Genomic DNA, 11,809 nt, shown 5'->3' on the forward strand with positions numbered 1-11,809 from the left:
TTAGTTTCAAAACACAATCCTATATAATAAAGAGGTAATATGCAAATTGACCCTCACGCTGTAATGCTATCACAAGATGGCTGCCCAGCCCCTCCCCTGGGCCCACCCCTGATCAGCCTTTCCCATCCCAATTGAGGGTGGGGGCGGCTAGCCAACCCCCCCAACCCCCCACAGCCCCTCACCAAGGCCAGCCACGCCCCCATGCTTTCCCAAAGCTGGGGTACCCCAGGCAGGCTGCAGGCAAAATTTCTCTTTCATCTTTATCTCCAAATAATTCCATTGGTCATTTTTTTAAAGTATATTTTTTTAATTGATTTCAGGGTGGAAGGGAGGAGAGAGAGAGAGAGAAACATCAATGATGAGAGAGAATCATTGATCAGCTGCCTCCTGATTACTCCCTACTGGGGATCAAGCCCAAAACCCAGGCATGTGCCCTGTGACCTCCTGGTTCATAGGTTGATGCTGAACTACTGAGTGATGATGGCTGGGCTCCACTGGTCTTAAGACTCTATTTTAGGTAATCTTTCCTGCATATAGTTTCTCTCTGAGGAATGTCTAAAATAATAACCCCTCTCTTTTTTACTCAAGAAAAAAGAAACTTCCTGAGAACAATTACTAAATAGAGAAGTTTTACCCGCAGTTTTGCTTCCTGTGGTTTCAATTACTCAAGTCAACCTTGACTTGAAAATATTACATAAAAATTCCAGAAATAAGAAATTAATATGTTTTATATTGTTCTGAGTAGCATGATGAAATCTTGAGTCATTCCACTCAGTCATGCCCAGGATGTAAATCATACCCTTGTCTAGTGTCTCCATGATGTACATGATATCCAACTGTTTAGTCACTTAGCCATCTAGGTTATCAAATAGACTGTTAAGATATTGAAATGCTTTATGTTCAAGTAACACTTATAGTAGCCTAAATCTACATCACAATGCCTACATTATTCACCTCACTTTGTCTCATTGTATCATCTCACATCATCACAAGAAGGGTGAATACAGTACCATACGATATTTTGAGAAATCACTTTCACATAACTTTTATTATGTTTCTATATATAAAAGGCTAAGCGACCATCCAACCGAATGACCAACATCTATGACATGCAATGACCATGTGCACTGACATGCACAGGCAGATGCTCAATGCAGGAGCTGCCAAGCTGCAGTGACTTGGTAGCGGCATTTCTCAGGTGACGCACCCCAGAACCAGAAAGGAGGGAGCCCGATAATGCGGTGCCTCACCTGAGAACTGCCCTCTCACAATCTGGGATCCCTTGGGGGATGTCAGAGAGCCAGTTCAGCCCGATCCCCACAGGCCAGACCGAGGGACCCCACATGTTGGAGAGAGCCCACTTACTCCACAGATGCCTTTGGAGCTGTGTACCGCTCCAGGTGTGGCCAACCAGGGAGGGACTATGGGAGGGTGGCTCCAGGGTGTGTCCGCCCTGTCTTGCCCAGTCCTGCCCCGCTGGCCACCTTCTAATTAATTTCCTTTCAATTTGCACGAATTCGTGCACCAGGACACTAGTACTGTTATAGTTGTCCTATCCTATCTAATAATAGACAAACATGGTAATTGACCATACCTTCGCTACACCTCCCATAGGCTAATCAGCGCGATATGCAAATTAACTGCCAACAAAGATGGCGGCTAATTTGCATACAAAGGCGCGAAGCGGCGGAGTGAAGACTGAAGGAGGCTCCGGCCAGCTGGAGCAGCGGAGAAGACTGAAGGCGGCTCCGGCCGGACCAGCGAAGAAGACTGAAGGCTCCGGCCGGAGCGAAGGCCTGGGTCCCGGGTGCCAGAGGAAAACCAGTGCCAGCAGCCAGGGGAAGGGAAAGCCTACTGCACAAATCTCTTCATGCAACAGGCCTCTAGTCCTATCTAATAAAAGACAAAAAGGGTAATTGACCGTACCTTCGCTACGCTTCCCATTGGCTAATCAGGGTGATATGCAAATTAACTGCCAAGAAAGATGGCGGTTAATTTGCATATGTAGGTGCCAAGTGACAGAGCGAAGCCGGCTGGCCCCGGGCAGGAGCAGTGAGTGAAGGCTGGCGTGGCGAGTGAAGAGCAAAGAGGGGGGCCCGCCAGCCTGCGGCAAGCCGGGGGCTTAGCTAAGGCTTAGCGCATACTCCCCGGTGGCCCTGCAGCAGGGCATCCTGGCAGCCTCCTGACAGGTGGGCGGCGGGGAGAGCCGAGTGGGGCAGGGGCTGCAGGGAGCCATGGAGGGGCAGGGCGGCCGGAGCCAAGTTCCCGGGGGTTCTGAGGAGAGTGCCTGACAGGAGCCCGGACTGCAAAGAAGGAAGAGGAAGCGGCCATGGGGAGCTCTTCCAATCCCCCTGCACGAACACCCTACCCCAGCCCCCGCACCCCCGGGGGGACGGGGAGGCTGACCAGACAGGGAGAAGACCCAGCCTTGGGGGTAGCTGCAGCCCGTATCTCCGACTCCCAATCTCTTCCCCTGCCACCCCCGCCAGGGGCGCCCACAACAATAGCACGCCTGCGACAACCTGTCAGCACCCCTGAGGCACCCGAGGCCCGTGGCCTGCTGCTGTTGGGCCCCCTCCGCTGGGGCCAGGCACGCCACTCCTCCCTACAACTCCAGACCTGGGTGGAGGCAGGCCTAAGCGGCCCCTCAGGGTCAGACTCATCCCCCCCAACACCCCCTCCCCGACAGCAGTGGCGCCATCTCCGCAGCAGAAGTGCACTGAACCTTGCCAGGGGCACGGCTAAACCTGCCCTCCTAGCCCGCCTGGCCCCACCCTGGCCCAGCCCCTGCCCTGCTCCAGGAGATTGGAGCCCCGCCCTGAGCACATACATCTGCGAAAAGGCCATGTACAATTTAAAGAATGGTGCCAAGTGGGGAGGGTTGACAGTTACTCCCCCTTCAGCCTTGCCACCCCCCTAGCATCCCCCTAGCACTCCCCCCTCCCCCTAGCCAGCGCCTCCAGGGACGACCACTGCTACAGGGCTGATGGCCAGAGCCTGCCCCTCCGAGGCCTGTGGAGCTACAGTCCCAGGAAACAATCATGCCCTCCTCCCCTAATCAGCACCTGTTACCTGCGAGGGTACCCGTGGGCTTAAAAATAACAATGGGCTTAAAAATAACAATCCCTTCCCATTTAGACATCACTTACTTGATGAAACATTTCTAGGTTTATTAGCTCAGAACCTCCTAGGCGGAGAAGAGATTACAATTCCCATGTATATGCGTATGCAGAAATGAAGCTCAGAGAGGAAAAGTGTCAAGCACAGTGGTTCCCAAGGTGCAGCACACGCCCCACAGGGGGGGTGGGCAATTTGATTTTAAGTGGGGACAATTCCAGAATGAGTTAACAGTGAAGTTTTTGCATTTCTTATGGTTCGAAGGGGCCTCATCTACAGCGTATCCTATAATGAAAGGCTAATATGTAAATGACCGAACAGTGGAATGACCGGTCACTATGCTGTGCCTGACCACCAGCAGGCAGACACTCAACGCAGGAGCTGACCTCTGCTGGTCAGTGTGCTCCCACAGGGGGAGAGCCGCTCAGCCAGAAGCCAGGCTCACAGCTGGCGAGCACAGCAGCAGTGGTGGGAGCCTCTCCCGCCTCCATGGCAACGCTAAGGATGTCCGACTGACGGCTTAGGCCCACTAAGTCGCCAGTTGGACATCCCCCCAGGGCTCCCAGACTGTGAGAGGGCACAGGCCACACTGAGGGACCCCCCCCCCCCCAGTGCATGAATTTCATGCAGCGGGCCTCTAGTTTTATTATATTACTAGAGGCCCGGTACATGAGATTCCTGCACTTGTAGGGGGCATGGCCTGCAGGGATCGGCCCGCTGTGGGAGTGCTGCTCATCCTGGTCAGCCAAGTGGCTCTGGACCCGCCCTCTGGGCTGCGGACCCACCCTCTGAGCAGCTGCTCATCCTGGTCAGCCGAGCGGTGCTCCCACTGTGGGAGTGCACTGACCACCAGGGGGAAGCTCCTGCGTTGAGCGTCTGCCCCTCCGGTGGTCAGTCATAGCGACTGGTCGTGCTGCCGTTTGGTTGCTGGGCTTTTATTATATAGGACTGTTGTTAATGTCTTACTATACCTAAATTTATAAATTAAACTTTATCATAGGTATGTAGGTATAGGAAAACACATAGTATATACAGTAAGTCCTCACTAAACATCATTGGTAGGTTCTTGAAAACTTCAAGTTGAAACGACAGCATCTGATAAAACCATTTTACCACAGGCTAATTGATATAAACAAGAGTTAAGTTCCTACAGCATATTTCTGGTCACAAACACATCACCAAACTTCTAAATAAAGACCCAAAACACTTCTAATAGTGAACACTGAAATAAATATGAACTATACATACATTTAAGAAAGATTAATAAAAAAGCGAGATCATTATTTTCCAGCCTGCTTATTCCAGTTCAGGGACACAGGAGGCCAGAGCCTATTCCAGTAGCTCAGGGCAAAAGGCAGGCATTCGCCCTGTACAGGACAGGCCACCTTCCCATTGCAGGGTGCACTCATACCCACATCCACTCAGACTGGAACAATTTAGATGCCAGTTCACCTCAAGTGCATTTCTTTGGGATGTGGGAGAAAACCGGAATACCCAGAGAAAATCCACGTAGCCATGGAAGAATGTGCAATGACAGAGGTAGAAGGAAGACACAACTCCCCGTGCAGCCTGCACCAAGACCACAATTGTCAAAGAAAAGGATGACCATCTTCAAAAAACAATACAACTGAATGAGGACACATTAACAAAAGCATTACAATATACTGTAATGGACAGCTTGAAGTTCTGACAACTGAGAATATAATGCTAAACTCCAAATGGAGAATGAAAAACAAAACAGAGAAAGACTGGAAGCAGAAGTTGAATCATACCAGTCTAGATTGGCTACTGCTATGGGATAATGAGCAATGTCAGACATCAAAAAGACACCTACAACTTGCTTAACAGAAAAACATGAATGGTTTTGTTTATGGGACAAAATGAAGGCCTAACCTAAAATATAATAACGATATGCTTCACCCCCACCCTGGACCCAGAGAGGAGGGAGGAGTGAGGAGGGAGCCCGATTCCTCATGGAACTGGCCATGGGGTAGGTTGCTGCTGGGGCACTGTTGGCCCCGAATCTGCTTCACCTGCACCTGGGAACCACAGATTGGGCAGGCCAAGGGACCCCATTGATATACGAATCTGTGCACCAGGCCTCTAGTATAACAATGAGATTCTTTCTCAACAGCTTTCTAAAGCAGAAAAAAGTAAATTCAATAGCTTAGAAATTGAACTTCATCACATAAGAGATGCTCTCAGAGAAAGGATTTTGGTTTTAGAAGGTGTAGAAAGAAACCTAAGGCAAACACAGTGTCAAAAGAAGGCAACTTGCCCTAACCGGTTTGGCTCAGTGGATAGAGCGTCAGCCTGCGGACTCAAGGGTCCTAGGTTCGATTCCGGTCAAGGGCATGTACCTTGGTTGTGGGCACATCCCTAGTAGGGAGTGTGCAGGAGGCAGCTGATCGATGTTTCTCTCTCATCGATGTTTCTCTCTATCCCTCTCCCTTCCTTTCTGTAAAAAAAAAAATCAATAAAACATTTAAAAAAAAAAAGGCAACTGAATACGTGTATCAAAAAGAACAAGGTAAAGTGAATAAAGACATTGGAAAGCAGGAATCCTTACAGGAGCGGCGATCTCACGTACTAATTGAAAATACAGTGGTGCCTTGACTTACGAGTGTCCCGACTAACGAGTTTTTCAAGATACGAGCTGTCTCTTGGCCGATTTTTTGCTTTGAGTTGCGAGCTAAAATTCGGGTTAGGAGCCAGCTTCAGATACCCCACCGCTAGTTGGCGCAGCGAACATCACAGTGAACGCCACAACATCAGCCCAGCACAGCCGTGGGCAAACTACGGCCCGCGGGCCGGATCCTGCCCGTTTGAAATGAATAAAACTAAAAAAAAAAAGACCGTACCCTTTCATGTAATGATGTTTACTTTGAATTTATATTAGTTCACACAAACACTCCATCCATGCTTTTGTTCCGGCCCTCCGGTCCAGTTTAAGAACCCATTGTGGCCCTCGAGTCAAAAAGTTTGCCCACCCCTGGCCCAGCATCACGTGTCTCACTCATTCACTTTAAGCGGATAGCTCTTAGTTGAAGCATCAGTGTTGTGCTCGCATTTGTGCTGAGTTATTTTGCAAAACTTCGTTTTTTCAACCATGGATCTGAAGAAAGTAAGTGCGAAGGACAGTGCTGAGAAGAAGCAGATGATGTGCATTGAATTAAAGAAAGAAATTACTGAAAAACATGACCAAGGTGTGCGTGTAATCGACTTGGCGAAGCAGTACGAGCGTAGCACTTCTATGATCTGCACCATACTGAAGCAGAAGGAGTCGATACAGGCTACAACTCCAGCCAAGGGCATTAAAATAATTTCTAAACAGCGGACATCTATCCATGAAAATATGGAGAAGCTGCTAATGGTGTGGTTAACGGAGAAGCAGCTCGCAGGAGATACTGTGACGAAGGCTATAATCTGCGAGAAGGCACAAGCTATTTACGCTGATTTGCTGCAGCAGACCCCAGGCACTTCAATGGACAGGCATCGGGCGAGCCATTTAAAGCCAGTCGGGGCTGGTTCAAAAATTTTAAAAAGAGGACCGGCATTCACTCCGTTGTCAGACATGGTGAGGCAGCGAGCGCGGATATAAAGGCAGGTGAGGATTACCTCAAAACGTTTGCTAAAATTATAGCAGCAGAAGGATACATCCCCCAGCAAGTCTTCAACTGTGGCGAGACAGGACTTTTCTGGAAGAAGATGCCAAGGAGAACTTATATAATGGCAGAAGAGAAGAGGATGCCAGGCCACAAACCCATGAAGGATAGGCTAACCCTCCCACTGTGTGCCAATGTAAGCGGCGACTGCAAGATTAAGCCGCTGCTCCTTTATCATTCGGAAAACCCCAGAGCCTTTAAGTCACATAAGATTCTGAAAGAAAAACTGCAGGTTATGTGGAGGGCAAACCCGAGGGCGTGGGTCACCAGGTAGATCTTTGTGGAGTGGGTGAATTTGGTCTTTGGTCCTGATGTTAATATCTCCAGGAAAATAACCTACCCCTGCAAGCTCATCTTGTCCTGGACAATGCACCTGCTCACCCACCTAACCTTGAAGATGACATCCTCAAAGAATTCAAGTTTATAAAGGTTCTCTACCTTCCACCTAACACCGCCCCTATCCTGCAGCCAATGGACCAGCAGGTGATTTCTAATTTCAAGAAGCTCTTCACCAAGCACCTGTTCCACCACCGCTTTGAGGTGACGGAGAGCACAAACCTCACCCTTCGAGAGTTCTGGAAGGACCACTATAACATCGTGATATGCCTCAGAATTATCGATATGGCCTGGCAGGGTGTTACAAAGAGGACCTCGACTTCTGTGTGGAAGAAGCTGTGGCCTGAGGTAGTGTCTGAAACGGATTTTGAAAGACTCGAACCTGAAGCGGCAGTGGTGGAGGAGATTGTGTCCCTCGGCAAGTCCATGGGCCTGGACATGGATGAAGGTGACATCAACGAGCTCATCGAGGAGCACTCCGAGGAACTGACAACACAGGAGCTAAAGGAGCTACAGACGCAGCAGCACACGGAGGTTTTGCAGGAAACAGATGACACGGAGGAGGAGGAGGTTATCTCTGTAAGTGAGATAAAGGAAATGTTGGGAATGTGGGAGAAACTTTCAGAATTCATTCAAAAGAAACACCCAGAAAAAATTGCAACTGGGCGTGCGATGGAGCTATTTAATGACACTTGCCTAACTCATTTCAGAAATATTCTGAAAGGGAGGATGAAACAGATCTCATTGGACAGGTTTTTATCGAAAACTCCTGTAGATGAAAGTGATGAAAGTGTGGCGAAAAGGGCAAAAATCAGCAAATAAGATTCAGTTATTCAGTTCAGCCTTTCTCCTCCATCAGCATCTTTAAGTCGTTTGATCTCCAAATTAAATGCTGTACATTAAACTTAATAAAACAAGTTTATTGCACTACATTCTATTGTTCAGTATTGTGTTTTTATACAATATTCGTTATTTATTTTTTTAAAATATATTTTATTGATTTTTTACAGAGAGGAAGGGAGAGGGATAGAGAGTTAGAAACATCGACGAGAGAGAAACATTGATTAGCTGCCTCCTGCACACTCCCTACTGGGGATGTGCCCGCAACCAAGGTACATGCCCTTGACCGGAATCGAACCTGGGACCCTTGAGTCTGCAGGCTGATGCTCTATCCACTGAGCCAAACCGGTTAGGGCAATATTTGTTATTTTTAAATACATTTTTCTTATTTAAAAACATTTAACAAAACAATTTCGGTGTTTTTTGGGTGTCCAGAATGGATTAAAGGCATTTCAATTCATTGTAATGGTGAAAATTGATTTGACATACGAGTAATTTGAGTTACGAGCTCTGTCACGGAACGAATTAAACTCGTAAGTCAAGGCACCACTGTACGTTGCTTCTGCAACACCTGGATCATGCTCACAACAAAGCTGATGGAAAGACAGTAATTAATATTCAAGGTCAGTTTAGGAACATCATAAAAATATTAAAGTCAAAAGTGAAAAGCAAGGTCTTATGCTTGTGAGAATTATAAGAATCAACCTGTAATCTTTTTTTGTCAAAGGAGGACGTTCCTCAGCTTAAGAGCAGTCATTTTGAGCCCTAGCCGGTTTGGCTCAGTGCATAGAACGCCGGCCTGCAGACTGAAGGGTCCCAGGTTCTATTCCAGTTAGGGGCACATGCCTGGATTGTAGGCTCGATCTCCCCGCTGGAGGCAGCCAATCAATGATTCTCTCAGCTGCCATTCTAAGTTGCATGACTTGCAATTTCCCAGGAGGCCACCATTTTAAGTTTTGGTTTCCTAAATGTCTAACCTCCCCCACCCTCCTTTGAATTAGCCAATCGTGCAAGAATGTGAACCCGAGCCTTAAGCACTCAGGATGAGGGGCAGACTGTGCCAGGGATTAAATCTGAGTGCGAAGTCTTTGCTTACCAGACTCTTTGTTGGTTGCACACCCTTCTGCAGAAGTAAAGATATTGCTTTGCAGTCTGACCCCCAAGTATCCTTTGTGTTCTACCAGGACCCCTTAACTCTGGGGCTTGCCTTATTTCTAACATGCTGAGTGAAAGAAATAAGGAGTTAATCAATGAATGGTATAATTTAAAAGAATATATCAGTATGAAAAGGATAAAGAGAGACCTCAAATATAATAATGAGATTCTTAATAATTTTCTAAAGCAGGAGAAAGTAAATTCAATAGCTTAGAAATTGAGCTTCATCACACAAGAGATGCTCTCAGAGAAAGGACTTTGGATTTAGAAGGTGTAGAAAGAGACTTAAGCCAAACACAGTGTCAAAAGACAGAAGATACAGTTGTTAGACAACTTCAAAGAGAACTGGCTGACACCCCCAAAAAACTATCTATGACAGAGGCTTCACTGGAGGGTGAATCACGTTTTTGTATGAATTTAGAAGATGAGAAACACGAGTTAAAGAAGGAATTAGATCAAAGCAGAAATCAATCTCAGCATGAAAAGGAACAGTGAAAGAAATAAACAGTCAAAGAGTTAAACCTATCTCTGAAATATAGCTGGCATCAAGAAATGAAAATGGTGAATTAGAAAAAGAGATTACCAGGTTTATGGAGTTTTGAGAAGATTCTTAGATTCCAGATGTTCTACAAGATGGGCTGGGAAATAAAGTGAGCCCAGCCACCCCACAGAGCAGGCCTCAGTGCTGCCCAGCAGAAAGGTCTTGTGAACAAGCCACCCCCGGCATCTCCCCAGGAGTCAGTGTGCCAGTATGGGGACATAGCCGGCAGGCAGAATCAGACCCACATGTTCCGTTACTAGAATAATGCATTGAGAACTGCTTTATTGGCAAGCACGTGAATGACTCTGCGTAAGGAAACTGGGCCTGTACCTCCTGAGTAACTCAGGTGGCCTGGACATCCCTCCAGTTACCAATTTTCTTAGCCTCCTCCTTAGCGAGAGGCTGATCACAATGCTAGGTAAGCTTTCTTCCCTTGACAAGTCTAACAGCACAGGGTGATGGCCAGGAAGCACCAGGTAAACCATCTTCCTGCTGAGTAGAATTCTAACCTTCATGTTATTAAACCATGAAAAATACTTTGTTTACAAGATTATCAAAATTAAAATTTGGTTTTCAAGTTCTTCCAGAAAGAAAAAGAAATGTGATTGATTCATTAAAAAACATATGTGTAAGCTGACTGGGTGGCTCAGTTGGTTGGATCATCATCTTGTACACCCAAAGGTTGTGGGTTCGATTCCTGGTCAGAGCACATACCTAGGTTGTGGCTTCGAACCCCATTTGGAGCCTATGTGTGAGGCGACCGATCAATGTTTGTTTCTCTCTCTTTCTCTCAAATCAATAAACATATCCTCAGGTGAGAATTAAAAAACAAAAACATTTGTAATTATTGTGCATTTTTAGCTGTACTTTATGAAGTCTCAAAGATTCCCATGCCTCTGTCAGCTTCCTGCATAGGTCCATTTCACTTGTGTAATAATATATCTATAATAATAAAAGCATAATATGCTAATTAGACCAGACGTCCTTCCGGATGACCTTCCAGATGAAGTCGGGGCTGTGAGGGAAGCCCGGGTCCTGGGTGCTTCCCTGCCAGGGTGCCAGAGTGAAGCCAGTGCCAGCAGCCGGGGGAAGGAAGGCCTACTCTTGCACCAATTTTGTGCATCGGGCCTCTTGTAAATAATAAATCAGCATTTTGTTGACTTAAGATTTTCATCCAAAAACTCAATAACAGCTTCTTCATCTGCTGATTGAAGCAGTCTCTGAATTAGCTGATCCAGGCACTTCTCCCCACATAAAAATTTCTGGTAAAAGAGAGAAATTTTTATGAAAATCTGGTCACTAGAAATAAAGGAGAAATGAAGAAAAGAATTAAGTGTAATTAAGTATACACTTAATTCTTTTCTTTACAGTCATTGTTTAATAGCAACAAAGAATTACTAATCTACAATACAATGAATAATACTATTACTAACTTGGGAGGATGCTCATTGTTACTGACTCATATTCTTCACAACTTTTATTTATTTTTTTATTGAAAAGTAGCAGTTTAAGCCCCAAGTGCAACATTGTTAACAATACTTTGACTTTAAAGGGGGGGTTTCCAAAAAAGCTTATGAATCTTATATCACCAAATTTTACCATGTTATAAAGTCCTGAATAGATGAAAAATGTGTTTAATTTTTAGATGATTAAAAAATGGCATATAAAGAGAACAATTGATCTATCTGTCCTATACCACATAATTCTGGTTATTATGGCTTTTTATGTGAAAAGTGAATGTAAAAGAGTAAATACAATTATATTCTATTTTAAATTAGCATTTTGCTTAAAAACCAATCTTGTAGAATTTGAATTTTTCCAATAACTCTGAAGACAACAAAACAGAGATCCAAATCAACTTTTGAAATTTACTATGCCTCTCTCTTTAAAATTCCTCTCTGCCTGGCTTTTCTGACAACACAGTTCTAAGTTCTCAAACCATTTTGGGGAGAATATATTTGCTGAATCCTTTCTCCTCTGGTACTTGCACGCGCCCAGTCAGTGACGGGGATTGAGCCTGCAACTGAGGTATGTGTCCTTGACTGGAATGGAACCCAGGACCCTTCAGTCTGAGGGCCGACACTCTATCCACTGAGCCAAACCGGCTAGGGCTATTTAGTCTTTCTTAATGGTTTTAAAGTTGATTTTCGGTTGA

This window comes from Myotis lucifugus, unplaced genomic scaffold (assembly GCF_000147115.1).
Source record: "Myotis lucifugus unplaced genomic scaffold, Myoluc2.0 scaffold_7, whole genome shotgun sequence".
NCBI lineage: Eukaryota > Metazoa > Chordata > Mammalia > Chiroptera > Vespertilionidae > Myotis > Myotis lucifugus.